The sequence below is a fragment of the Heloderma suspectum genome, chromosome 11 (genome assembly GCF_057233095.1).
Source record: "Heloderma suspectum isolate Gila_16-S chromosome 11, 16-S_ref, whole genome shotgun sequence".
NCBI classification, from domain to species: Eukaryota; Metazoa; Chordata; class Lepidosauria; order Squamata; family Helodermatidae; genus Heloderma; species Heloderma suspectum.
The window spans coordinates 38,370,974-38,397,140 of record NC_139468.1 but is presented as its reverse complement, the minus strand read 5'-3'; the positions used below and the strand labels follow the sequence as shown (position 1 = coordinate 38,397,140).

The 26,167-nt window shown below is 45.6% G+C and overlaps 1 long non-coding RNA gene across 1 annotated transcript; it reads right to left on the bottom strand.

The window, feature by feature from the left end:
* LOC146337258 (uncharacterized) lies at positions 1–25,380 on the bottom strand. The gene is made up of 3 exons (XR_014785416.1): positions 6,445–25,380; positions 4,937–5,148; positions 1–4,042 (listed from the first exon to the last, which is right to left on the bottom strand). It is a non-coding gene; the product is annotated as an uncharacterized LOC146337258 (long non-coding RNA).
* Between the last annotated feature and the right edge of the window lie 787 nt (positions 25,381–26,167).

Genomic DNA, 26,167 nt, shown 5'->3' with positions numbered 1-26,167 from the left:
TGAAGTGTCGTTAAGTTTCTTCTTTGGGGTCACAAAATCAAATTCAAGGAAATAATGAGAAGAACCATGATGTCAAGGTGCCCCACCTCCCTAAGAACAAAGTCAGCCTGGGTGCAGAGCTTGATGGAGAAATGTGGGGAGGCCAGATTTGTCATTGCCTGAGTTTCTTGTCGCCAGGTGACAATCTCCTTTCTTCTCTGCCATTCTCCCCGATGATGTCAAAACAGGGCTTGCAACAACCGTGCTGTCAGGGAGGTGGTGTCCTCGCAAGTGCTGCTGTTGGTTCTGCTAAGATGTGCTCATTTCTAACTGAGCCTTGGGTTGAAGAGAAGAGTTAGGCCACTTCCAATGCTGCTCATGCGCCGGAAGGCATGCAACTGTGTACATTGTGGCATCACTTCTGTGACAAGGAAGCACTTAACACATCTCTGGTTTGCCTCTGGGGAGCAGACATTCCGAGTATTTACATAGGCTACAATGGTGAAAAATAACGAAAGCAAATGGCGGCCACCGTAGCCGCTGCCATTTGCGTACGCGGTTGTTTTTTTTTACTTTGCCATGATAGGCTACTTATTTACGTAGCCTATCATGGTTAAGTACAGCCCCCCACCACCACAAAGCAGATCTGCGAAACAGTAAATGACTTTCGTACATCCCTAGGAAGGGGCCTACAAGGCCATTGAGTCCAACCCCCTGCTCAGTGCAGGAATCCAAGTCAGAGCATCCCTGACAGATGGATCTCCAGCCTCGTCTTGAATGCCTCCAGTGTGGGAAAGCCCACCGCCTCCCTGGGTGATTGGTTCCATTGTTCAGTTCACCTTTTCTTTTTTTGAAACTCCTTCGTAGCCCTTTGGAGGCAATGATCGTTCTGGGCAGGGGAGTAAACTACGAGGGGGCAGCAGGGCTGAAGCCCCCGCTGGGATTTCTTTGGGGGCAGGGGCAACACCCACTCCAGGCAACCAGGTAACGTCAGTAAGCTCACAGCCTGGCTAGCAGATTCATCAGTCAGTCTCCAGTTGCCTGTATATTCAGCAGGTTCTTAGGAGGCACACGACTGGGTTTGTTTGCTTGTTTCTGCATAGAGGAGAGGGGGAGGGCCTGCGGGGGGATCTTCTGGGGAAAATCTTGATGAAGAAACAACGGAGCGAAAAGAATTGCCTGGAGGGAGGGAAAGACAGAGCCGGTAGACTCCACCCAACTATCAGGCCTGTGCGCCTGAAGACCTGCCCTGCCAGCAGAGGGAGCTGTTCTTTCCTGCTAGCAGAAAAATTGGGCGGAAGAATTTTTCTGCTGTCCCCTGAATCACCCCCGCTCTGGGTAAGTAAAGAGGCGAGAAAGAATCATGGGCAGCTGAGGTGGTAGCAATTCCAATATTCTTGCAAAAAAGAAGAAAGAGGAATTCTGCTCCCCCTGGGCCCTTTTTTAAGGAAACAAACATTTCCATCCCGTCTCCATTTTATACTTAGCCATGTAGGAGAAGCGGAGGGGGGGGGAACTACCCATGCAGAGGTAGGGAGAAGTAGGTTTTCATACACAAAGGGAATATTTATTTGTATTGTCTCAATGAATGAATATATAACATGTTTTCTGACCTCATGCAGAATCCTGTTTCTTTGATTGAACCAGAGGCCGCAATCACCACTATGGAAAGATTTCTTGTGTAACAGAAAAAAAGGTTGTCACTGCGACAGCCACTGGTGAAAGTTGCTCTGGCAGCTGTTCTGGACTTAATGCAGAAGACGTGTTCGAGGACCAGGATGAGGAAGCGTTCACTTCCAAGGACGTGCCCTCAGGTATTAGTGTTCCTGATGTGAAAAGAAAGCCAGCAGGACACCAGCACACTTGGAAGAGAACCTTTGATTGGCTCGTTTATGAAATGAGAAAAGCATATTGCAACATCTGTTGCACACAGCAAGTGAAATGAACGCTCCTCTCCCCAAAAGTTCAAGAGATGGATGCATGTGAAGCTTTTGTTAAGATAGACTTCTCAGATTGGAAGAAAGCGCTAGAAAGATTCCATAGCCATCAAAACTCAAATTTTCACAGTGCAGCTGTTCAAGTTACGGCTGCTGTTGAAGGTGGGGTGAATGTTCATGTCGCTTGCTCAGAAGGAAAATAGAAGCAAATGCAAGAAGCTAGAAAGGCACTGCTGAAAATTTTATCCTCAGTAAGGTATTTTGCCTGTGAAGGCCTTGCAGTTCGTGGCCACACTGAGGGAGGATCAAACCTTCGTCAACTCTTGCTGCTGCGTGCTGATGATGTTCCTCAGCTGAGATCATGGCTGGGTCGTACAAATTACAGATGGATTTCACCAGCTATTGTGAATGTGTTTCTTAAGATCGTGGCTCACAATATTCTACGTACATTGGTGAGAGGGATTGAAGCAGCTGTTTACTGCAGTATAATTGTGAATGAATTTCACCAGCTAGTGTGAAAGAGTTTCTTAAGATCGTGGCTCACAATATTCTACCTACATTAGTGAGAAGGATTGAAGCAGCTGTTTACTGCAGTATAATTGTGGACGAGACCACAGATACCACCACAAAGGAACAGGTTTCATTTTCCTTTCCCATTGCCACAGAGGAAATGTCTGTGGAGGAATTCTTTTTTGGTTTTTATGAAACCGATGCTATAACTTCTAAAACTCGTTTTGCTATTTCGAGATGCTGCTTTAAACTTCCTCTTGATAGGTGCTGTGGCCAATGCTATGATGGAGCATCAAAGGTAAGTGGATGCATTAGTGGACTGCAGGCTCTTGTGAAGGAGGAGGAACCAAGCGCACTCTATGTGCACTGTGTGGCCCATGCTGTGAACTTAGTGGTGCAGGATGTATCAGGAAATGTTGCCACGTGTAGAAACTTTCTGAGTGAAGTATCACTCAAGAAGTTAACCTCTCATTCAAGAAGTTATCACCTTTCTCAGAAGTTATAGAGAAATTATAGAGAGCTCACTGATTCCTTTGAAGATGTGGCATCTGAGGAAAAGGGAGATGCTGGGGCAAAAGCAGATGGATATGCACAAAGCTTGCAGAGGTTTGCTCCTTTCTTCATCCTGCAGCTCTTGATGCTTGCGTTTGGCCATTTGGACACACTAAATACAGCACTTCCAAAAAACAACCTATGGTTCCATCAAGCAGAACTTCTTTTGCTTTCTGCCAAGAAAACCCCATGGAATATTTCACAAGGCTAAATGAAGCTGGAGCTCAAATATTTTGGCCACCTAATGCGAAGAGAAAAGTCACTGGAAAAGACCCTGATGCTGGGAAAGATTGTAGGCAAAAGGAGAAGGGGACAGCAGAGGATGAGATGGCTAGATGGCATCACCGATTCAATGAATATGGACTTGAGCACGCTCCGGGAGACAGCGGAGGACAGGAAGGCCTGGCGTGCCCTGGTCCATGGGGTCACGAAGAGTCAGACACGACTGAACGACTGAACAACAACAACAAAGGAGAGTACAAAGAAACTGAGGAACAACTTTGAAGAGTTCTGGACAAAGACCATTATGACAGCAAAAGACTTAGATTTAGAAAGCCCTACCCTCCCTAGGTGCAGGAAGACTCTACGGCACACTGATGCTGGGTGTGAGCCTCACCAGTTTGAGTGTCCTGAGGAATTCTACAGGAAAATCTTTTATGATGTGATTGATAATTTCAGCAGCAGTTCACACCATCACTTTTCCTCAGATGTGTGCAAACATATAAGCAAAGTTTAAAAGTTGGTCATTGGAGAGTTTGATAGCACATCCATTGCAGGCTTTTACACAACTGGCATGGATTCTTCTTCATTGTGACATACTGTTGGATATCGCAAGGGAGAGGAAAGTTAAAGTTTCAACTCTTCAGGATGTGGTTGATCTTTTGAGTGGGGCACAAGGCAAACATCTGCTGCACCTACTACCAGAATTGACAACGCTGATCAAAATCAGCCTTACAATACCTGTTTCATCATGTTCATCAGAAAGGTTGTTCTCATGCCTTCGTAGAATAAAGATCTTTCTGCGGTCAAGCATGGGGCAAGCCAGGCTCAATCACATGGCTGTTCTACATGGACATAAAGAGATCCGTTTGGAGATGGGTCTTAACATTATAGCTAATTAGTTCATCCAAGTAGCACCAATCAGAAGAAATACATTAAGTGTGGAAGAATCCTAGCAGTGCATATCTTGAATGTATTTCTTCTCCTGGGTGCTCTGTTTAGTTATCTACCCTTCAGTGCTTCCTCTAGTTAGCTGTTATACATTTGTTTTAATTCATAAACAGAGTTTGTTGATTTTTATCTTGGGCTTCAACCTGGACAGTATATTGTATAGGACTATGGATGGTGGGGTAGTGTGTGAACTATCCATATTATTATAATTAAAATGTAATATTTTTGTTGAGTACTGTTTATTTTAATATGTGACTTTAAACACTCTAGGATCCATTGCTGATGAAGGATGGTTTCCAGAAATATAAATGGAAATATATAAATACATGTAAACAAATAAGCTTAGCCCCCTTTCCCAGTTTTAGCCCCATGCCCCCACCCCCTGAGAAATTGAGAAGTCTACGCCCCTGGTTCAGAGTATGTAGTAGGAGATTGCTTCCTTTCAGCCACCAAACCCATGAGTTCCTCTCTAGCTATATAGAATACTTCTTTGTCTATGTAGCTAACTGTAACAGATTTGTCCTTGTCTAGACATATTATGATCATGGTTGCCTTTATGTTAAAGAAAAAATCTGCAGTCCTACTGTCATGGAGCCATTCCACATTTACAGTGGGCTCCCAGACAGCGACCACGTGACTGCTGAGACGGGAAGTTTTTAATTTTCAAGGTTCCATAGAACTCAATGAAACAGCACCATCTAGTGGTTGTTTTGATAGCACAACAATCCAATGTATTTTAAAACTTCATTATTTCTGTATCTATTTAACATGGAACAACCAGGAAATACCTCTGGAATGGATGTGCCCTGGAGGTTGACGACATCATGAAAAGGACCCACAAACTTCGGTGAGTGAGCAATCTCAATAGCAGGATAAAACCTCTGTGTGAAGAAGCCTGTAGGATTTTTGTATTTGGCCAATCATGGATTAGCAGGTATCATATTCAATGTCATATTCCAGCACAAAGTGTCTCCAAGGAATTTGTAGGTTTACAGCATTCCTGGTACAACACACAGAATTTTTAGATAAAGGACTCTGAAATCAGGCATATCTTTTTTATCTTTTACTTTACAATCTTAAGCAGTTTTTACAGTTCATAATATAAGAACATTAAATATACAAAATCCATGGAAGTTGCAAGCAAAACACATCTTTTAAGCTTTTTAAGTTATTCATTTAGGAGCACTGCCTTTTAAAAGTAATAAAATATCTCACCCACATGGCATTATTGAGCTTGTAGCAAAACAGAGCAGAGAAGTCAACGAGGACCGGTGACATTGTTCCCCTGAGGACAGATGTTGCATCCTGTGAGAACCGATATTGGGTTCTGAGAGGAGAGGTGGAATGTCCTCAAGGTTTTGTATTTTTCCTTGCCTATTTACCTACTTTCTCAGCAACTTCCTTATGTACATTGCCCATGAAGCAGGAATTTCTTTAGCATTTAGATATTACTCTTTCTAAGCTATGGTTTTGGGGAGTAATAAATTTACTTCATTGCATGTCAGCTTTTCTGAGCTACACATCCCTTCAAAACAGGATAACATCTGCTTCCCTTTACAGGTTTTCTTGACTTCCCACAATAGTTCCTGTTCACTTATTTGTTTCTTAAGCTGAACATGTATCATAACCTGAACATGTATTCTTCCTATTTTCTTACACACGAACTTACTTTTTCCCTTTTAAGTTTCTGTTTCCCTTTTAAGTTTCTGGGCTGACCTTTTGAACAGCCAGGCAAGAGCAGCCTCTACATAATCCAATGCCTCTACAAAAGACAACCAATTCACAACTAAAACACAAACACAGAATAGCTGCACCAAAGAAACACTCAATGTGTCCTATAGCCCCCAAACTCTGCAGGGCCTTTCATATATTTCTCTCCATACCCATAATCCATATAACAAGCCTTTGATACTAGAAAAGACGGTGGGTTTGCTCACAGTTGATTTAACCTGTGACTGTTCTGATACTTGCCTATGTTATTTTAGATTTAGTTATGTATTACATGGAGGACCTCCCTTCCCCCAAATATTTGAACACTGAAGGATGAGAAAGAAAGATATTTCTGCCTTTGTGTTTGCTAGGTTTATACTTTGCTTAGCTGAAAATTATATCAAGAGATAGGATTCTCTTCATTGATCATTTATATTTATGTATTTATTTATGGCATTTACATACCGCTGAATATAATAAAATCTCTCAGCAGTTCACGATATCAAAATACAATGTTAAAAACATAACATTAAAACACAGCATCAGCATTCTTTGTAGTTACTATTTTATTTATTGATTTACTTACAGCTAGGACAGCCATGCTACATTTTATCCATTGTGTGGGCAACGCCATTTACCAGGTAACAATTCTTCTCTGTGGTATACTTTCTGTATACATTTTACATAAATGCTTGTAAAAAGGGACCCATCTGAATGCTGCCAGTTTGTCTTGTGTTCCAGGGACTTGTGTTCCAGTGTGGCATGAGACAAAGTGTGAGTATCTGGATGATTTGCACCCTCTCATTTGGGGACCTGGGGAAGAAAAGGAGATCCTTTGGAAGATGTTCAGCACCAGCCAGTTCTTTTCAATACCTGAGGATTTGAGATTCTGAATCAGGCCAGGTTGAGTGCAGGAATGGCTCTGAGCATTTCCTGCTCATGAGGCCATGTCATGCTAGTGAAGGAATTAGCAGGTCTCGGAGTGCTGCACATTCTCCCCTCAGTCCCAAAGGGCTGCAGCCCCCCATGGGCCCAGGAGCCTCTACCAAGTCCGCCATCCCGTCCGGCTGCCTTCAGCCCCTTGAGGACTTGGCGGAGCCTGAGGCCTCCCCCTGGGTTGAGGGCATGGAAGTTCCTGAGGGAAGCCCTGTGCTTGCCCACGGTGGTGGCCATGCCGGAGGAGGGCTGCAGAACAATGGAAGGCGCTCCAAATCCATGTTGGAAGTGTGACAACCTGGCTGCAGCGGGCAGAGGGAGGAACCAGGCAGACCCCTTTGTTCAAAGCCGCCTGCTGCCCAACAGGTGGAGGCTGGGCAAAAGGCAGACATCTGCCGAGAGGGACACCTTGCACCCCCTGTACTTTGAACGGGTCCAGTTGTCCACAAACTCTGCAGAGTGTTTTGTATGTTTCTCTCAGTGAGCTGAATAACAAGCCTTTGATTTAAGAAAAGAGTGAAGGAACTTCTGGATTCAATATTTTGCATTATTTAATACTATGGATTATTCATTCTGATGATCCTTTCTCTGTTTCTTATCATTTATATTTTTCTACTTTTCAATTAATAAGTATTGCTACGTATTATTTCTGATATATTATGATCATTTGCTTCTTCTTATGTATTATGATTTATGTATTGATTAGTTGTAGAGACTATCCCCGTGTCACATCTTACACAGCCTCCCACCAGCTCTCCACTGCCCCCTGCCACCCTTGCCAGTCCAGAGTTTGCCGGCAGCCTCTTGAGCACCTACCTGAGAGGGGGCCCTGGAGCACCTGCCAGATCCCTCCCCCCTCCTCCTGGAAGGCAAAAATCTTCTTCGACTTAGAATACGAGAAACAACTGAAGGTGTTCCAGATCAATATATGGAAGTGTGACAACCTGGTGATGGCGGACAGAGGGAGGAACCGGATGGACTCCTTTGTTCAAAGCCACCTGCTGCCCAACAGATGGAAGCTGAGTAATTTATACCCTGCTGCACTTAGGATAGATTTATAGCATAAGAAATAAAAGAGGACAGACAGACAGACAGAGAAAATACACATACATATGCATTTTCGCTCGCTGAGAGAGATTGAGAGATAGTGAAAAACTTTCCTATTTCCCAGGAAACCACTGATGGTTAGAGTGGCATAAAATTGATACAAGTTTGTAGTGCAGGCAATATAAGCTTACAGTGCAAATCATTATTTGACCCTAAAATCCCAGTCTGATCTCTTTTGAGGAACAGGCCAGAGGGTGCGCTTTCGGGAGGGGCCTTAGGAAGGGAGAGGTGGAGCCCACAGAGGGACCCTCCCCTGCCTTATAGGTTCCCCCAAATCCCAGAACTTGAGTAGTGCTCAGATTGCTATGGGTTGTATTGCTGATTCCCATGTCTTGGTATAATCCATTCCTGCTGATCCCCACCCAGACTACAAGGTCAGCATCACTACATTTTGCACAGCTGAAGCTTCCAAACTGTCTTCAGGAGCAGGCCCACAAAAAGTACATTGCAGCAGTCAACTCGCAGGGTAATGAAGGCACGAATTAAGGCAGCACAAGGCAAATCAGAAAGAAAGGGCTGCAGGTTCTCCTCAGATGGATGTTGTGAAAATCTTTTGGGAACATTTCATTTCCATTTTTCTAAATATTTTTATCTTGATAAATGATGCAAAATTAAATGTATTCATGGTTATGCATCACTTATGCCAATAGCAGAAATTGGGGCTCCTGATTACAGAATTTGGTAAAAGGGGAAGAGTTCAAAATCCACATGGTCCTTTACTGAAACCATTAGTTGGAGACATTCAAGATCCCGCTAGCAAGTCAAGCACATTAGATGTAATTAAAAAACGCCCCAACTTCTAACGTGATGGTATCGTTCCAGCTCCAGCATCTGCATACTCTTCTCTGCATACGTGATTCATTACGAGGAATGTTAGCTCCGTGTGTTTGGGGAAATGGTCGTGGCCTGCATTCCTTCCACACCTTTATTTCTGGTTTGAGACCAGCCATCAGGATTGATAAGACATCGTACTAAATGGCAAACAACTTCACAGAAATTGCGATTCACAACCTTTACAGCTCACTTACTTCTGGCTTTACCTCCTTTACAAATGGCTTCAGCAGGAGAGGTTTTGTGTTTTCGTCAAGCATGGAAGGAAAGAGTCAAGAAAAGGAAGTGCTCGGTTGACCATTGGAACACAGGAAGGGGCCTTATACTGAGTCAGGCCCTGGGTCCATCTAGCCCAATATTGTTGACACTGGCAGCGATGGCCCTCCAGGGTTCCAGGCAGGAGTTTTCCTCGCCCTATCTATCGGTGCTAGGGATCGAACCTGGGACCCTCTGCATGCAAAGTATGTGCTTTACCACTGACCTATGATAACTGAAACAACTGTACATCACATCAGCCTCTTACTTGTTAAATGTAGATGTACTTTCCCTTGTCTTGCTTTCTCATTGCTCAGGAGGAAGATATGGGTCTTGCTCCTACCTGGCCTATGAAACGGTATCCATGGTCTTGAGCCTCCCATGCTCAGGAACCCTCTTTTGCTCCTGTGTAACAAACAAAACGGTTGCTTTTAGTATGGGCATTGGCCTATTTAGAGGCTCTTCCTGCCTGGCTGTTCAAAAGGTCAGCCCAGGAAATTGGAAGAGGGAAAAAGTGAGTTCAGGGATAAGAAGAAGAGCGAGAAGTCAGAAGAAGCCAGGGCAGAAAGTGTTGCAGAGGACCCAAAGACAACAGGCGCTGTGATGAAAGCAAAAACATTTGAAATTGCCTCACAAGCAGTGCAGAGATATCATTTCCACACACCCCGTGTACGTGTGGTGAAGGTCTCCCCTGCCACTTAAACTGACCTTTGAGTTCCTCTTAGCAACTGTACCGTTTCATTTAATTTCTTATATTTCTATACCACCCCATAGCCGAAGCACCTGAGCATTTGTCAGAAACAATCCCTAGCCCCTTTCTCGTTAGCAATTTGAATGTCCGCAAACATTTCACAGTATCACAGTGGTTCTGTTGAAGGGGGACGACGACAAGGAATTGCTCCTAAGCATACTGTTTCCATGTTTGTCAGTGCATGAGTGACTTGGCAACGGCCTTAACTCTTAAGTGGAAGGATTTCTTTGATCCTAGAATATATGACACATTTGTCGTATCGAATGTCAGCAAAATGCCAACAGTTGTATAACTTTCAAAAAATGACACCAGTGTGCAACTTCAGCCAGGGTAGGTGAGCCATTTCAATTTATTTTTGGACGAAGTCATTTTGCTAATTGCACATTTGAAATGAAGTGTAATTAAGGATGGAGAGAAAACGAGACAGCGATGGAGAAGAAATTATTTCTTGGCCACAGAATAGATTAACGCCAGGGATCCATCATTATCCTCGGACTGTGTGAGGCTGGGGAGATAATTATGGAGGGGGAACAATGTACCTTAATTTATGTGTTTTTAATGTGAAACAGATCACGATAACGTTAGTTTCTGTGCAGCGGCTCTCTCTTTTTACAGCTCTCTTGAGGAAGCCATGAAAACAGCAGTTAAAAACAAGGTTTGGAATAATCAAAATCTTTCTGAACTGACCTCTCGCAAGTTATCTAAAGCAAGGATAGTAACACGTGCTTGTTTTATATGGGGTGGTCAAAGATGTTTGTTTTAGATGAAAACTTAAATTCATTCACTCAAAGTTTCTTAGTTGAAAGGATCTGGCATCCACATCCACATTTTACTGTACAAGCCAAAGGAGCATCACATTCAAAAACACAAATAACTGGGAAAGAGAAAATATATATAGTACAGTGTGGACTTTAAGCGCCGGGCTCCCCCACCGTGCCAAGCACATTTACTTTGCTGAAAATGCAAACAGTGATACTCTATAAGCAGTTGCCACTTCCAGGACTGACACCAAATGTGCCACCCAAGCAGAGTTTGCAAAGATATTTCTCTAAGATTATATATGGTTATCAAACCCAGAAGCCTTGGCCAAAGGATATGGGGAAAGGGCCCAAACTACATAGGACTTCAGATTCTCCCCTTGGGCTGAAGAGGGATCACATCTCAGCACCAACGCTGTATGGCACACCACTGGCTGTGTGCCCTCCACGTTTTTGGTATTGCCACCACTTGCTCGAGTTGACCTAAGCTGAGGAAAGTGAGGATCCCACAAGCTACATTTTATGTAGGGATGTACGAAAGGTACTTACCTTTCGGGGATTATGCTGATGGTTGGGAGGGAGGCACTCCGTTCCTCCCCCCCCCAGAATCCTGGCTGAACCGCTGCCGAACCGCCGCCGGAGCCGCCACCACCAGGAAGATCCGCCCCAGGTAAGTCCCGTCCCGGGGGGGTGGCGGGGGGGTGGCGGGCCGTTCCGTCACTGATTTTGGGGGGCTGAATGCGCTGGCATTTGGCCTCCCTGAGATCCGTGGCGGAACTTTCGTACATCCCTAAGTTTATGTAAGAGGGAATGAGGATACCACCAGTGGTGTCAGCCCATGTTCCCCTTTCACTTCTGTTAACTTCAAGCCTGAACCTGTATGCAGAGCTGAGGAAGCAATATCTTGAGCCCATTATTATTATTATTATTATTAAATTTATTAATTGCCCATCTGGCTGGTCACCCAGCCACTCTGGGTGATGTACAGCATACAATAAAACAGTTTAAAACAATAAAATTCTACAATAAAAACATTTTCTAAAATACCCTAACCCACCCCAAATGCCTGCCTGAACAACCACATTTTTAATGCACGACGGAAGCTCATTAATAGTTAATAGTTAATAGCTGGGTCCAGCAATAAATCCTCTTTAAGCATAACTCTACTACTTCTGGTTGGCACAGACTACTGTACATCCTATAGGTCCACCAAGTTTGTCTAATGGGCTTTGGAGAAATGAAAGCTATCAACTGGTAGAGAAGACTAAGCTTGCTAATATAATATGTTAATAAATATTGCCTAGACTCTGTGAAATGTTTAAATAGTCCCCTATGAGATGTTTTAATTAGCTTGGTTATAATCCACCTTCCTCAATATTTTTATTTTGGTGCTATTTTTTGTTTAAGAGAGGTTTTTTATTATGTTTTGTATGCGTGTGGCCTGATTGGTCAACAAACACTAAACGGAACTGAACTGAATGCCTGTAGCACAGGGGCACAGAACCTCAGACATTATCCAGCCCTCCAGAGTTGACCATGCCCCCTTCCCCTGGTCCCACCCCATTCCCCTGATCATTTTGTGGTCTCTGGCTTTTGAGCAGTTTCGCCCCCATTCTAAAAGGTTGAAATGCCTCTCCTAAAGCTTATTTACTGGCAGTAAGAAATTTAAGCTAAAATAGGCTGGTCTTTTTGGCCCTGCCCCTTTTGTCTTTGGCCCCGTCCCCAAGAGCTTTTTCAAAATTGACTTCGGCTCTCAGGCTGCTGCACCCCTGCTGTATTGTAACTCAAAGTGTCTGGGCAGTGTGGAGGAATTTGTATCCCTGGGGTGGTATCAGAATTCAGTTGAGCGCCAAGGTCCAATTTATTTTAGTTATCTATATAAGAATACATTAATGTAACGCTTATTACTAGATATCTACCAGACCGATTTTGCTCTTTTTAAAAAATACTGAAGCTTGAGCACTATAGACATGGAGAAAATTTTGAACGTTTGAAAAAGTTCAAAGCTTGAGCTTTAAACCTAAACAGTATCTTTTCATGGCCAGGCCAGGAGCCTGACATGGCCAGGGAACCAAGCTCCCATATAACTCCATGCTGTGCAGGGAAAAAAACACAAAGGTGGGGACAAAGGGCTTTGCAAATCAAGCAAATTTGCAAAAGCCTTGGGCTTTGCAAATTGAGCCCGCTCTCAGAACGGCCGTATTAGCAGCAGGGATGGTGGTTGAGGCAGCAGCAAAAGCTCTGAGGCGGCAGAGGAGGAGGAAAAGAAGTGGCCCTAAAAAAAGCTAGATTTTAAATGTGGGGGAAGAGGGAAGGAGGTGGGCTTGAGGCCTAAGGGGAAGAAGAGAATGTCGTTCAGCACTGATGGGTGTAAACGAGGGCCAAAGGTTCACGGTTGCATTGGAGGAAAGTAACCTTGGTTGCATTGAAGGAAAGTAACCTCCATACAGCTTCTGGAGAACTGATATAGATGGAGTCAAGGAACAGTATGTTTTGTCCTCAGACTACTCACGCTTGTGATGACAGGGGCTTTACACTAGTATTAAAGAAGAATAGAAAGAGGGGAAGGAGAAAGGAGTTATTATGCATGATAAAAGAAAATAAACAGCTTGTTTACCTACCTGAAGCTAGTCTGAGCCAGTCTAATGTAAGACTCACCCTTCCATAGTCAAGGTGCTTGCAGAAGGAGAAGTGTTAGTGTAACTACCCAGAAGGCACAATGTTTGTGGTCCTGTTCGTGGATCTTTACAGCAAAATCCACGTTCATCATTCCAAAGCCTTGTAACTGGGTTCTTAGAGAGGCTTTTAGAACGCAAAATATTTGACACTGAATAATGTTTTAAAATAATAATCCTCTTAAGGTTAAAGAACATTATTGTGTGTGTGTGGGGGGGGGGGGAACCCTTCACTTACAGTTGATGATGGGATAGCTCCTCAGATCCAGAATAAAAGCTGGCAACAGGTTCAACCTTGGAATCTGTTTACAGTTGCAGACCCCACCTCCGAAACAGGGGAGTACATAATCAAGGTGCCAAACGTTCCACAGAGCATATACAGAGTGCGTTTCTCCCACAACTTGCTAACCATAGCCTTCTACCATACCAGCAGCAGAAGTCCCTCCCCAGGGAGTTTAGGCTAGCTAGTGTCCTTTTTAGTGTCCTTTAGATGGCTAGTAAAGATGATAATGTTCCACCAAGCTTTTAATAGTTAATGCCACTATTAACATTTTATTATTAAACCTCGGTTTTCAAAAAGACTTTAGTTTTTTGTATTTTTATGCATCTTATTCTTTGGTTTTATTTTCATTGTACATCACCTCAAGTACTCACTGAGAGGAGGGGTGATCCAAAAATATTCTAAATAAATAAATAGTCCCTTTCAGCAATTAGAGAACAAGGCTGTAAGCTCAGAGCATGCTATTTATATGCCGGCTTGACACCCCTTCCCCAGCACTAATTTTTCCAGAAATGACCAGGTGCCCTCCAGATGTGTTGTACTACAACTCCCATCATTCACAGCAAGCATGACCATAATGGGACTTACACTGCAACAGATCTGGGGGACACCATGTTGGGGAAAGCACACAGGGCCTTCAGGTGTGTCACTCAGAAGGGTGTCATTATCCTCACATTTCTGTGGTACTCTCTGCTCTCTTTTGAGACCACCCTGGAACCAGAAATCAGCCCGGTAAATTCCGTCAGTCCCATGAAATCGTATTTTGCAGAGTGGATTCAAAACACGCACATGAAAAGACACCAAGAAGCACCACACACACTCCCCCAAGGAGATGCTGGGAAACAAGGTGGAGTAAACATCTAATGCTGAGAGAAGTAAGTTGCTCATGTTCCATGAGGTTTGCTGTGAAAACACAGTCCCAGGAATGAAACCACCACCGAAGAAAGGGGCGGGGGAGAAAGAGCTTCACACCACTGAATACCAGTCCAATTAGGACTTCTTCTGGCAGGTCGTCGCTATGCAGCCTTTTTGACATTTGACAGCTGAGATTTTATGAAAAATCCTTGCAGAAAATATGCATGCAGCATAGAGGATTTCAAGTGAGAGAAACATAGATTCCTTTTACGTTTAAAGGCCTTCACTCAACCTTTTATTTATTTATTTTTTACTTGTTTCCCTATTGTATTCCTACCCATAAAGTTCACTCGGCTATCGTCAGCCCTGAGCAGGTCACTCACTCTCTTAAAAAGAAACCACTCCACCCATTCTCCCTTTGCAGCCCCCTCTGCCCTTCCTTCAGTGATCAACCCCAATTGCATCAATGCCCAAGCCCATTTTGTACATTTTACCCAAGTATAAAAGACTGCTAGCGCAGGGCAAATCAGAGCAATCAAACCCTCTGTTGCTCAAACTGAGATAAGGGTGCAAGTCAAAATATGCTTTCTGCCCACGCCCCCTCAAAAAAAAGGTCTTGCTAAATGACCCCACAAGGAACCCAAATCATCATCAAATATAGTAAGGTGATAAGAACAGTCACAACGACCTAATGAGAACTGGATCTGGGGAAGCGGGGGGATATATCCCAGAGAAATGCCAGGTGTCAGAGGGGGTAAGAGTCAGGATGGGCAAACCTGTCTATTTCCAGTCTGTGTCACTTTTGCATGTTTTGACCCATAATTCTGTTCTGTTTCCACTTTAATGTGTGGATTTTAAAAAGATCCCTCTCAAAATATGATGCTGATACTTATTTAAACCTGAATTTTCTCTCAAAATATAGAGCCTTCTCAGTTGTGGCACCCTACTTATCGAATCTAGGGACCTAGGGGGTTTCTCCATGACAACGAAAGGGGAAGCCAATCGTGGCTTACCCGGATTTTTCACGGAGCCAGCTTTGGTCTGCGCAGGGCTCCATGAGTGAGTGTATTGCACCAGTAAAAGTCGTTTCACAGAACATACTTCCGGGGGGGGGGAGGGGAGTGAACGTCATCTGACTGGCAGGGGGTGCTCATCCAATAAGAGAGGCTTCCCCCCCTGTCTAGGCTCTCCCCCCTCTTTCTCCTTTGATAAAATCCTGGGAGGTTTCCTCCCCTGTATCCACAGAAATCACTCTTTCTCTCTCTTCCCCCCTCCCACCTGTATTAATTACTTCCTTATAGCAACACTCATGAAAAGAACAGTGTTCTTGCTGCCCTGCTGTGATCAATCGAAGCATCAACATTAAGGCTCTCTAAATGCATTATTTCAATTCATGGAAATCTCAGTAACTTCGAGAGTGCACATTTCGGGAACAAACCTCATTCACCACAATGGGAGTTACTTCCGAGTAGACACACATACATTTGTGCTGGGACAGACAGGGAGGGGAAACAAAGGGATGGGAAACCAGCCCCCTTTCTAACCCGATGCTGCGCAGGAACCAAGATAACAAGTAGCTACTTCCAAAGGCAATAAACCAACCAATGGAGAATCGTAGCTTCAGGAAAGCACTTTACAGCCTTTTGGGAATTAGTGCTTTAAAATGTGCTATTTCAATTGAGGGGGATCTCTGTACATTCTAAAGTGTGCATTCAGGGGACAAGCCTCATTGACCACAATGGAAGTTACTTCTGAGTAGACACTAATTGGTTTGTGCTGGGAAGCACAGGGATGGGAAACACACAGGACACACCCCTTGACTGGGGTCACGGTGAAAGGCACACCCCTGGGCAGGGCTAGCATACCTGAGGTCAATGCGGGGGTTGTGGCATACAACAACTATACCACTGTGTTTTCTTTTCCAACTTGAAGAAAAGAATTGGACAATAAGCAGTCTCAGGAAATCAGGTTTTTCCCTGATAAGCTCTAGGGTGGCTGCTGGATGGCCATGACGTCAAGTATCCCTAAGGACCTCAACACGCAGCCAGCTCAGAGTAATCACTCATGGAGACACGCCATAGTTCTAGATGTTTATGGCAGTTATTGCTGTGCTGCTGTTTGTTGTTTGTATTTTATTTTATTCTTTTAAATATTTGCATCGTATTTTGTATTTTTAACTGTTTGTATTGCATTTTAGGGCGGCGGTGGCTTAGTGGTTAAGACGCTGAACTGCAGACTGGAAGGTCAGCAGGACAGCAGTTCGAGACCCGAGTGCCGCGTGACGGAGTGAGCTCCCGTCTTCAGTCCCAGCTCCTGCCAACCTAGCAGTTCGAAAGCAAGAAATTGCAAGTAGATAAATAGGTACCGCCTCGGCGGGAAAGGTAACAGCGTTCCGTGCACCTCGGTGTTCAGTCATGCCGGCCACATGACCACGGAAGCGTCTTTGGACAGCGCTGGCTCTTCGGCTTAGAAACGGGGATCAGCACCACACCCTAGACTCGGACATGACTGGTTGGGGAGGGGACACCTTTACCTTTATTGCATTTTAGCCTTTTAACTGTTTGTAATCTGCCCAGAGAACATAATAAATACATAATATAATAAATAAATATTTGGATAAATATTTGGATATGCTTAAACTGCTGAGAACTGGTCGCAACATACAGCAGCAATGCCTGAGACATAGTGGTTAGCTACATTCCAAACAGAAGCAGCCTTAATGAACTCTTGTTTATTTCTTTTTAATGTAAACTGCCTTGAGCATCCTTCTGGATCAAGAAGTGGGATAGAAATGAAACAGACATTACCAAGTAAATGTTCTGAACCATTTTCCCTTTGGAGAAAAACCAGACTTGTTCAACATCAAACGTTTTTGGTTCAGCTTCAGTTTCTACCTGGGGACCAGTTTGCACATAATGTGGCAGCAAATCCATCTTTCGTACCAAGTGCACTCACTGTGCTGCAGCCCAGCGCATCTCCCCGGTGAGCATACCTGTACAAGACAAGTATTTGCAAGGACTGATATGAATCCGTCACACAGCACATTTTTAGGTGTACACTTTAAAAATAAAGTGTATGTGTGCGTGTGTTTGTCTGAGTGTACGTACACAAAGATGAGGCTCCCAGAAGAGAATAAGCTACAAGAGCGGAATTGGGGCTGGTTGGGATGGAGCGGAAGCAGGCTCCGGTTTCATGCCCGATCACTATGGCAACCTTTCTTCCAAGGTGATATGAATCTGGTCGCAACAGACACAATGAGGTAAAGGTCATTCCTGCAAGAAAAGATGGGTGCTGATGAAGCCTTTTAAGCAAGTCCTCAAAAAGCTGACACCCTAAGAGACTCCTCCAGCCTTTCCATGCTCCTTTAAATCAGCCAGCTCCGAGGGCTCAGGCTCCCATCTCTTTCACTTGGCTACAGATCAGTTGCCAAACTATTTGTCTCCAGCCCCCACCCAACAGGTGGACTGTGTCAGTAGCTAGAAGCCACCAGCCATCAAAAGCCATCTACGTTCCTTTAAGCAAGCACCCTCTAGCTATCGACGGCCCTTGAAAGAAATATATTTCGGTGTTCACTCTACAACAGAAGACAGATCTTCTCACATGATGCTACATTACGTAGCATCTGCAGTTTGGAGTCATGGGGTCTCTGTAGCCTTGAGGCTGAAACCCAGAAGACAAGAAGGGTGATTGTGCCATCAGACTTTTTTGGCCAGGGTGGGGGAGAGCGAAGAGGCTCAGAATGTTGCTTTGGGAGAGACTCTTTCTAAGTTTGAGAATGCTTGTGCTGGACAAATTCTGTGACTTCAGCAGAGGCCATGAAATTTGACAAGGCAAGCCTTATGTAACCATTCTCTCTTGCTCCCATCCAAACCCTGAACAAAACTAAGTCATTTGCTTTCCACAGCACAATGACCTAGATTGAACCTTGCTTTGCTACTATTGTAAGAGCCCGAGTCTTTGTTCTTCCAGTCACTGTGCTCTCCCTAATTTGAATTAATTATTGCGGGGGGGGGGGACACTCTTGCCAGGCCTGGTGGGGGGGGGGTAGGTTTGCAAATTGCCAACCCATATTAACAATATTAAAAAGAATACGTCCCAAAAGGCAGGCTCAGTATCTGCAGTATCTCTTGGCTCAGGGAAACCCTTTGGAGTTTGTAGAATTTTTTTTAAAGAACACAAAAACTTTAAGGGGGGAAAATCCTAATGCGGGGAATGGATTATTCTGGAAAAGGGCGTGGCTGGATGGAACCCTGAGAAGGAGAACCTGGTTTCACTAAGAAGCAAGAGGGAGCTATTTGAATGTTGGGGTGAACCCTGTTGTTTTGGAGAAGTATAAAAACATAAAAACAAACAGAAGGGGCCGAAAAAGCCATGCACTAACGCAGATGTGTATACATGTGCTCACACGGGGGTGGTGGTGGAAGGAACAGGAAGCAAATGTAGAACTAAAGAAGCCAGTCAACCACGCTGCCTGAGCACAGTATGAGCCACATTTAGGATGCTCCAGCTGAGGCAACTACTCTGCCTCATTCACGGAATTTTATGGAGGGTGGGGTCCAGGCCTCTGCATCTTCCGCTCGCAACATTCCCATGTTTTCCCTCTGCTTCTTCTGTCTTTTTTCATTCCACAAAAATGCCATTGAGGAGGAAAAGAGAGAACAGGTAAGCAGAGTCAAGAGACACGGGGCATCTTCAGACGGAGCTTTTATCCTGCGATTGAGATGGCTCCTTCACGGAAGCATGCAGGCTCCTTACATGATGCTGTGATCATCCCAGGCATCTCCCGCACTAAATGCCCCTTGTTCCGTTTTTAAATAGATCGCAGATAATGAGCTATCAAATTAACCCGTTGTGTTCCGCTTCAGCTCCCTCCGTGAAAAGAGTTAAATGGGCAAGAAGAGGAGTGAGATCAATGAGAGAGAATGGAAGATTCCGATATGGGGAGGAGGAGGGGGGAGGGGAGGGGAAAAGGAAGCGGGTGAAAAAGGGAGTCGTTGTGATCCTGCATTTAAAACGGAAGCAGAAAGCCCTGTCTTAAATGCAGGATTTTATGTTGGTGTAGAGATACTCCCGGAGGAGACAAAAACAGATGTCGGGGACACAGGGGGCGCAACCAAGAAGGAAAGGGGGAGATAGGAAAGGAGTAAGAGGATGCTCTGACTTGGGATTCCTGCACTGAGCAGGGGGTTGGACTTGATGGCCTTGTAGGCCCCTTCCAACCCTGCTATTCTATGATTCCAGGTGCAGCAGCAGCACACTGGGGGGACAGCACTACGCGGCCACTTACCCATCACCCAAAAAGAGGACCAGTTCACATACAATCTGCAGAAGCTAGTTTACATGTTGAGATGAAAATATAGAAATAATTTAAATAAAAAATTCTTCACACCATAGTGGGGAAGACTGTGACCAGGTGACCCATGTTCTTCCTCAGTCTGCTTCCCAGGTGCTTGACCAGGTGACCTTCCAGGCCCTTCAGTTCTCCCGTCTTGTGGGTTTTTTTTATCTTTAAACCGGACTTGGATTAAGCAGCCCTTCAAAAAGAGGACGCCTTCAAACAGAGGACTGTCCTCCAGCAGCCCTTCAAAGAGAGGATTGCCCTCGGTGAAAGGACACATGGCCACCCTACGCAGCACAACAGTTTGTTGAAAGTCCAGCTTGTGATATCCGATGCAGAAATGTAACGCTGTGTTCCGATTTCAGATACGTTGGCTCTTTCTTGCTGAAAGGTTTATACAGGGGTGGCCAAGAAGCTTTGCTCCAACTGCACAACTCTGACAAATGGCCATACAAGATGGCCGCTGCCCTAGGGTTCTGTTCCTTGCTTGGTGCTGCCCGGAACGGCTTCCTTCCATACATAAAAAAGCATGGAACACTTTGGTTCCTAATTACTACCACCCCCAACAGGACTTCTGGAGAATTTGCTCAATGAGGAGCTAAAGGAGAATTGCGGCTGCCCTCTATAGTTTTTTAAAGTTACATTCTAATTGAACACTGATTCATCGTCCTGCTATGACGCAGAACGAACCACAGCTGCTACTGTGAAGATGAATTAGCATTAGCCAGAAGGGATCAATCCCTTTGATTTAAACCTGACTCTAGTAGCGATGGCAACGCTAAGCTCACACCTGCAGAACAAAGAGAAGGAAGGGTGCACAAACATATACATAAACTGCGAGGAGGCAGGAACTTCACCCCCTCGGTCTCCTGCAAAGCTACCAGAGACATTATGGTCTGGTGGTCAGACTGTTGGAGTGGGACTCAGGAGACCCGGGTTCTAGTCCCCACTCGCCGATGAACCTCACCGGGTGGTGGTTTGGGGCCAGTCACTGACCACCAACCCAACCTACCTCACAGGGTGGTCATGAGGATAAAATGGAGAGGAGGAGAAGGAAGAGGAGGTCCGCGCACGCCACCTTGGGCTGCTTGGAAGAAAGACAGGATATAAACGTAACGAATACTGTTCCCCAGTTCTGGTTGCTTTTAAAATCTTAACTGGACTATGCTCCATTACAGGGGTAATAAATCTGAGGAGCAGCAAACACACACATTTCAGCCCACAGTGAGTGGGGATGGGATGGGGGCAGGTTTCAGGTCATTGAACTTTCAGTCCAAGGGCCAAATTCCATTTTGGAGGAGCTCTCGGGGGGCCACATTCCAATGGTGGGCGGGATCAAAGGCAAAAGGGGTGGAGCCAATTTCCAAAAATCGTAGCACAGTTTAGCTTAAAGCTCTTCCTGCCAGTGCCTAAGCCTTAGGAGAGGAATTTTAGCCTTTTAGAAAACTGCAAAAAGCTGGGAAATCACCAAAGGTTTGGTGGTCAGGAGAACGGAGGAGGAGTCAGGGAAAAGGGGTGTGGCTATCTAGAGGGCCAGATTTGGTCCCAGACTTGAAGTTCTAAACCTCCGGCTTAAGGCTTCCATCACTGATTGGTAGAACACAGCCTTTGCATATAAAAGATCCCAGATTCATATGCTGGCATTGCCACTTTAAAAGATTCCAGGTAGGGGGGCAAGAGAAGACCTCTGCTGAGGCCCTGGAGACTGGCCACCACTCAAACAAATACTGGCCCAGATGGACCAATCGTCTGGTTTAGTATAAGCTAGTTTACGTTCACTCAGGGTGCTTCCAAACAAAGCTTTTATTGTGCAATCACCCCGCCTCATTCATCAAAGTTTACAGGAGGTCCAGATGTTGTCATCTTCCATTTGTAGCCTTCCTGTGTTTTTCCATGGCTCCTTCTATCTTTTGTCTTACCAGAAAAAATATCCATTGAGGAGGAAAAGACACACACTATCTGCCCAGTATCTTTTGGTGGGTAGCACTAGTACTAGGAAGCAGTCAGTCTAGAAATATTCTAAGTACCTGAATTGCAAATACGGTAGCCGTCTGTCCTGTTTTGCAAAGGACAGTCCTCTGTTTGAAGGCTTCCTCTCCAATTCAACTCCAGTGTAAAGATAAAAGAACCTAAGAAGTGTGAGCAGCACGGGCCTTGAAGTTGCACATCAACAGGTAGCAGCGCCTGGCAGCAACAGACTGAGCAGGCACACAGGTCACCTGGTCAGGGCTGAGCAACAACAAGCAAGCATGCTGCCCCCCACGTGCTCATTGCTTCCACTTTCCATTAACAAGCCAGGACGTCTGAACCAGGAAACTCTGGGTTGTTTAGGGGTTGAACAACCCAGAGTTCACCCATGGTTTGTCGTTGGGATATCTCCTGTGTCGATAACAAGGTGTCCCAGTTAGTGGCCATCACAACAGTGAGTTCCAGAAAATGTGCATTGTGTGATGTCATTTCTTTTGTCTGTTGTGAATCTGCCACCCATCAGTTTTGTTAAGGGATCCCCAGGTTCTACTATTATGAGAGGGTGGGGGAGGGGGAATTCTCTCCACTTTCTCCACACCGTTTATAGCTCTAAAAACCTCTGTTGCATTGTCTCTCCCCGCACCGCCCGATCAGTCAACTTCCCCTCTTAAAGTAGAAACAAAAAACCTCAAGGCTTCAGTCTTTTCACACAGGAAAAGGGCCCCAAGCCCTTGGTCTGAAATGAGAAGCTAAAGCCTGCATGGGGACAGATATGGGCAAGGCTGAGGTCAGGAGTCGGCTTTGTCGGGCATCTGCTGAGGCCTCTAATCCCTGCCGTCCACTGGTCCTGCCCCTCTTCCTCCTGCCGTTGCTGCCTGCTTGCCAGCTCTCCCGGAGGGTGCTTCCAGGCAACAGTCTCCTAACGCTACCAATCAAAAGGCATGGTGCAGGTATGCCACCTTTTCCTCCTTCACAGGTATTGTGATAACGGTGGGTTGCATCTGGAGCCCCTCACAACACTCACTGAAGAAGGCAGGGCAACTGCACAACAAAAGCCTCGCCTGGAAGCACCCTAAGCAAACCGAGCAAGAGCAGCAGCAATAACCCTCACATGCCGCATCCTCTGGGTCCGTGGGAGATGGTGCCAACCGGGCCCAGAGGGAGAGACAAGTTATGCACAACTGCAACAGAAGTGAGGGGGGGGAAATCCTTTTTAAAAACCCTGGAACTGATACTGGTTCTTCACCATCAGTGCCTGGCTGTCTGTCCTGACCAAGAAGGGGAGACTCAGAACCTGCAAAGAAAAATAGATTTTCATCCAAGCAGATCAGCGCTAAGCTGGGGCCGTCACCTGCTCTTCACAAAGCAAAAAGCTATTTATTTTTGACAACGGGAGGCAGCAGAAGGGGTGGGGGAGAACCTCTGGGAGAAAAGAGCTGAACCGCAAAGGTTGGAAGGGTAACAAGCAGGGAAGTCAAGATGGTTAAGGCATATTCCAGCTGTCAAGACAGTTATCGTCAAGGGAAGGGTGTAGGGTACAGTCTCGAATTTTTGCACTTAAACATGAAACCCAGCCAGGGGAATTCTATTATTCCTATCGAGCACTGATGCAGTATTTTCAGCATATGTTTGTTCAACGGCACCCAACACCCTCTTGTCTTCAAATCCATCTTAGATCACCTTTTCCATGATGTGTATGGATTAACTCCCTAAGGCAAGAGCAGGGAATCTTTTCTCTATCCAGGGCTGCATTTCCTAGGGGGTACTCTGTCAGGGGCTGCATGCTAGGGTTGGGCAGAGCCTCCGGCAAAAAAAAACCCAACATGGGCAGAGCCCCCCCTTCCCTCTAACTCTGACAGCAGTGGAGGCTGGTGGCTCCGATGTCAGTGGAGCGGTGAATCCACTCCGGGTTTCAGTCAGAACTCTAAAGGAGCTCTCCACGGTGCAAAGGTTTGTGACTGAAACCCAGAGCGGATTCACCTCCCTAACATCAGAGCCACCAGCCTCCACTGGACAGCGAAGCACCTTGGAGAGCTCCTTTAGAGTTCTGATTGGTTCTGACTGAAACCCGGAGCAGATTCACTGCCCCACTGACATCGGAGCCACCAGCCTCCACTGTCTGAAACCCTCTTTTCTCCTCTCTCTGTCTCCCTCCCTGCCCAGGAGGCTGCCTTGAGAGGGAGCACTCTTGCCAAAAGTTCGGACTCATTTGCAGGGCGTTCAGAAATTAGGGTGAGAACAGCAGATTCTCTCACCTACTGCTTAAATCCACCGCATTCTCTTGCCTTTTTCCAGGGTCTAAATTTAGACTGTAAGCTCCTTGGGGCAGGCACCTGCCTTTTTAGATGCTGTTACTGTGAAACAGTGGCATGTCCCCTGGTGGCAATGTATTCCAGACGAAGTCTGAAGAACCAGCACCTCTTACACACATTTGTCCTCAAAAGGGTGAGGCAGGCACTGGTAAAGCCCGTTTCCTGTGTGTGGAAGTGAGATCTTGAAGAAGAGGCAGGGCCTGAGCAGGCGTGTCAAATTACTGCAGGGTTGTTGTCTCAGGCACTTTGTTAGGATGGGAATTTGGGGGAAGGGCCTTAGCTCCATGGCAGAGCATTTTCTCTGAATGCAAAAGGTTCCAGGTTCAAGCCCCAGGGATGTAGGGCTGGGAAAAGCCACCGGAGAGCTGCTGCAAAAGTTGGTCTGGGACTGGAGTGCACAAGGGAAGCGTGCTCTGGCTTCTGCCATCAGCCAGAGCACCCAGGGCCATTGGCAGCTTACACCCCCTGCTTCCCGGGAATAACATTAAGCCAAGGCGGAGGCCTACTTGGTCCGTCCATCAGGCAAAGGAACCAGAGCCCCCAACTGCTACTGCAGCAAGAGCACCAGCAAGGGAAGATCAGCCTGGCCTGCAGCCCGTTTAGAGGCCCACTTGGAGCTCACCACCTCCTCCTGGCCTTGAGAACTGATCTCCCTCCACTCCCTTCCCTGCTGTGTCCCTTGTCTTTGTAATTTGGAAGCCTCATGCCAGCCCCCCCCCCCCGCCGTTTATTGATGTGAGCCACGGGGGGGGGGGTAGTAATTGTCTGAAAGGCAGAATAAAAATGCAGTCAGTAAATAAATATAGATGGATAAATGGACGGATGGACCAATAGTCTTAATCAATAGATGGCAGCTTCTTGTGTTGAGTTCTACACTTGATGGGCTGCTTGGCGTATTTGCCAGTCACATTTGCCACGTTTACATTTGGCACATTTGCCATTTGCCTTGGACCTATCCACACCATGGGCTTAAACTGACTGTATTAGAAGCCCCCTTCTCCTTGGGGGAGCCCTGGGGATTGTAGTTTGGAACTTGAGTAGGAAGGATCTCTAACCAAGTATTCAGAGCACCTTCACCAAATTACAATTCCAAAGATCATTTTGGGGAGTCTGTGACATTTAAATTGGTATAAAACCTATAAGCACATTTGTAGGATGGGTAATGCCTCGTATTTCTCTACACAAATGTGCATACTACCCACTGCTCCATAGCAGAAATATTTTACCCTGATCTGGTTATGTAAACATCAGTCCTATGTGACTAAGAAGATTGCTTCCAGCATTTTAACACAGGTTGGTCCAAATGAGGTTTAATAACTCATCTGCCCCCTTCATGGATCACTGCCTTGTTGTGGCGAAGGGGCTTGCGTAACTCAGTGAAGCCATAAGCTATGCCGTGCAGGGCCACCCAAGACGGACAGGTCATGGCAGAGGGTTCTGACAAAATGTGGTCCACTGGAGAAGGAAATGGCAACCCACTCCAGTATTCTTGCCAAGAAAACCCCATGGAACGTATCACAAGGCTAAAAGAGATGACGCCGGAAGATGAGCCCCTCAGGTCGGAAGGTGTCCAATATGCTACTGGGGAAGAGCAGAGGGTATTTCCAAGTAGCGCCAGAAAGAGCGAAGCGGCTGGGCCAAACCCGAAAGGACACTCAGCTGTGGATGTGTCTGGCGGTGAAAAGAAAATCCGATGCTGTAAAGAACAATATTGTTTAGGAACCTGGAATGTCAGATCAATGAATCAAGGTAAGCTGGAGGTGGTCAAACATGAGATGGCAAGATTGAACATCGACATCTTGGGAATCAGCGAACTGAAATGGACAGGCATGGGCGAATTTAATTCAGGTGACCATCATATCTACTATTGTGGGCAAGAATCCATTAGAAGAAATGGAGTAGCACTCATAGTCAACAAAAGGGTGGGAAAAGCAGTACTGGGGTACAATCTTAAAAATGATAGAATGATCTCAGTACGAATCCAAGGCAAACCATTCAACATCACAGTAATTCAAGTCTATGCCCCAACCACTGAGGCCGAAGAAGCTGAGGTTGATCGGTTCTATGAAGACCTACAACACCTTCTAGAACTAACACCAAAAAAAGATGTCCTCTTCATCATAGGGGATTGGAATGCTAAAGTAGGAAGTCAAGAAATCACCGGGATAACAGGCAGGCATGGCCTTGGTGTACAAAATGAAGCAGGACAAAAGCTAATAGAGTTTTGCCAAGAGAACATGCTG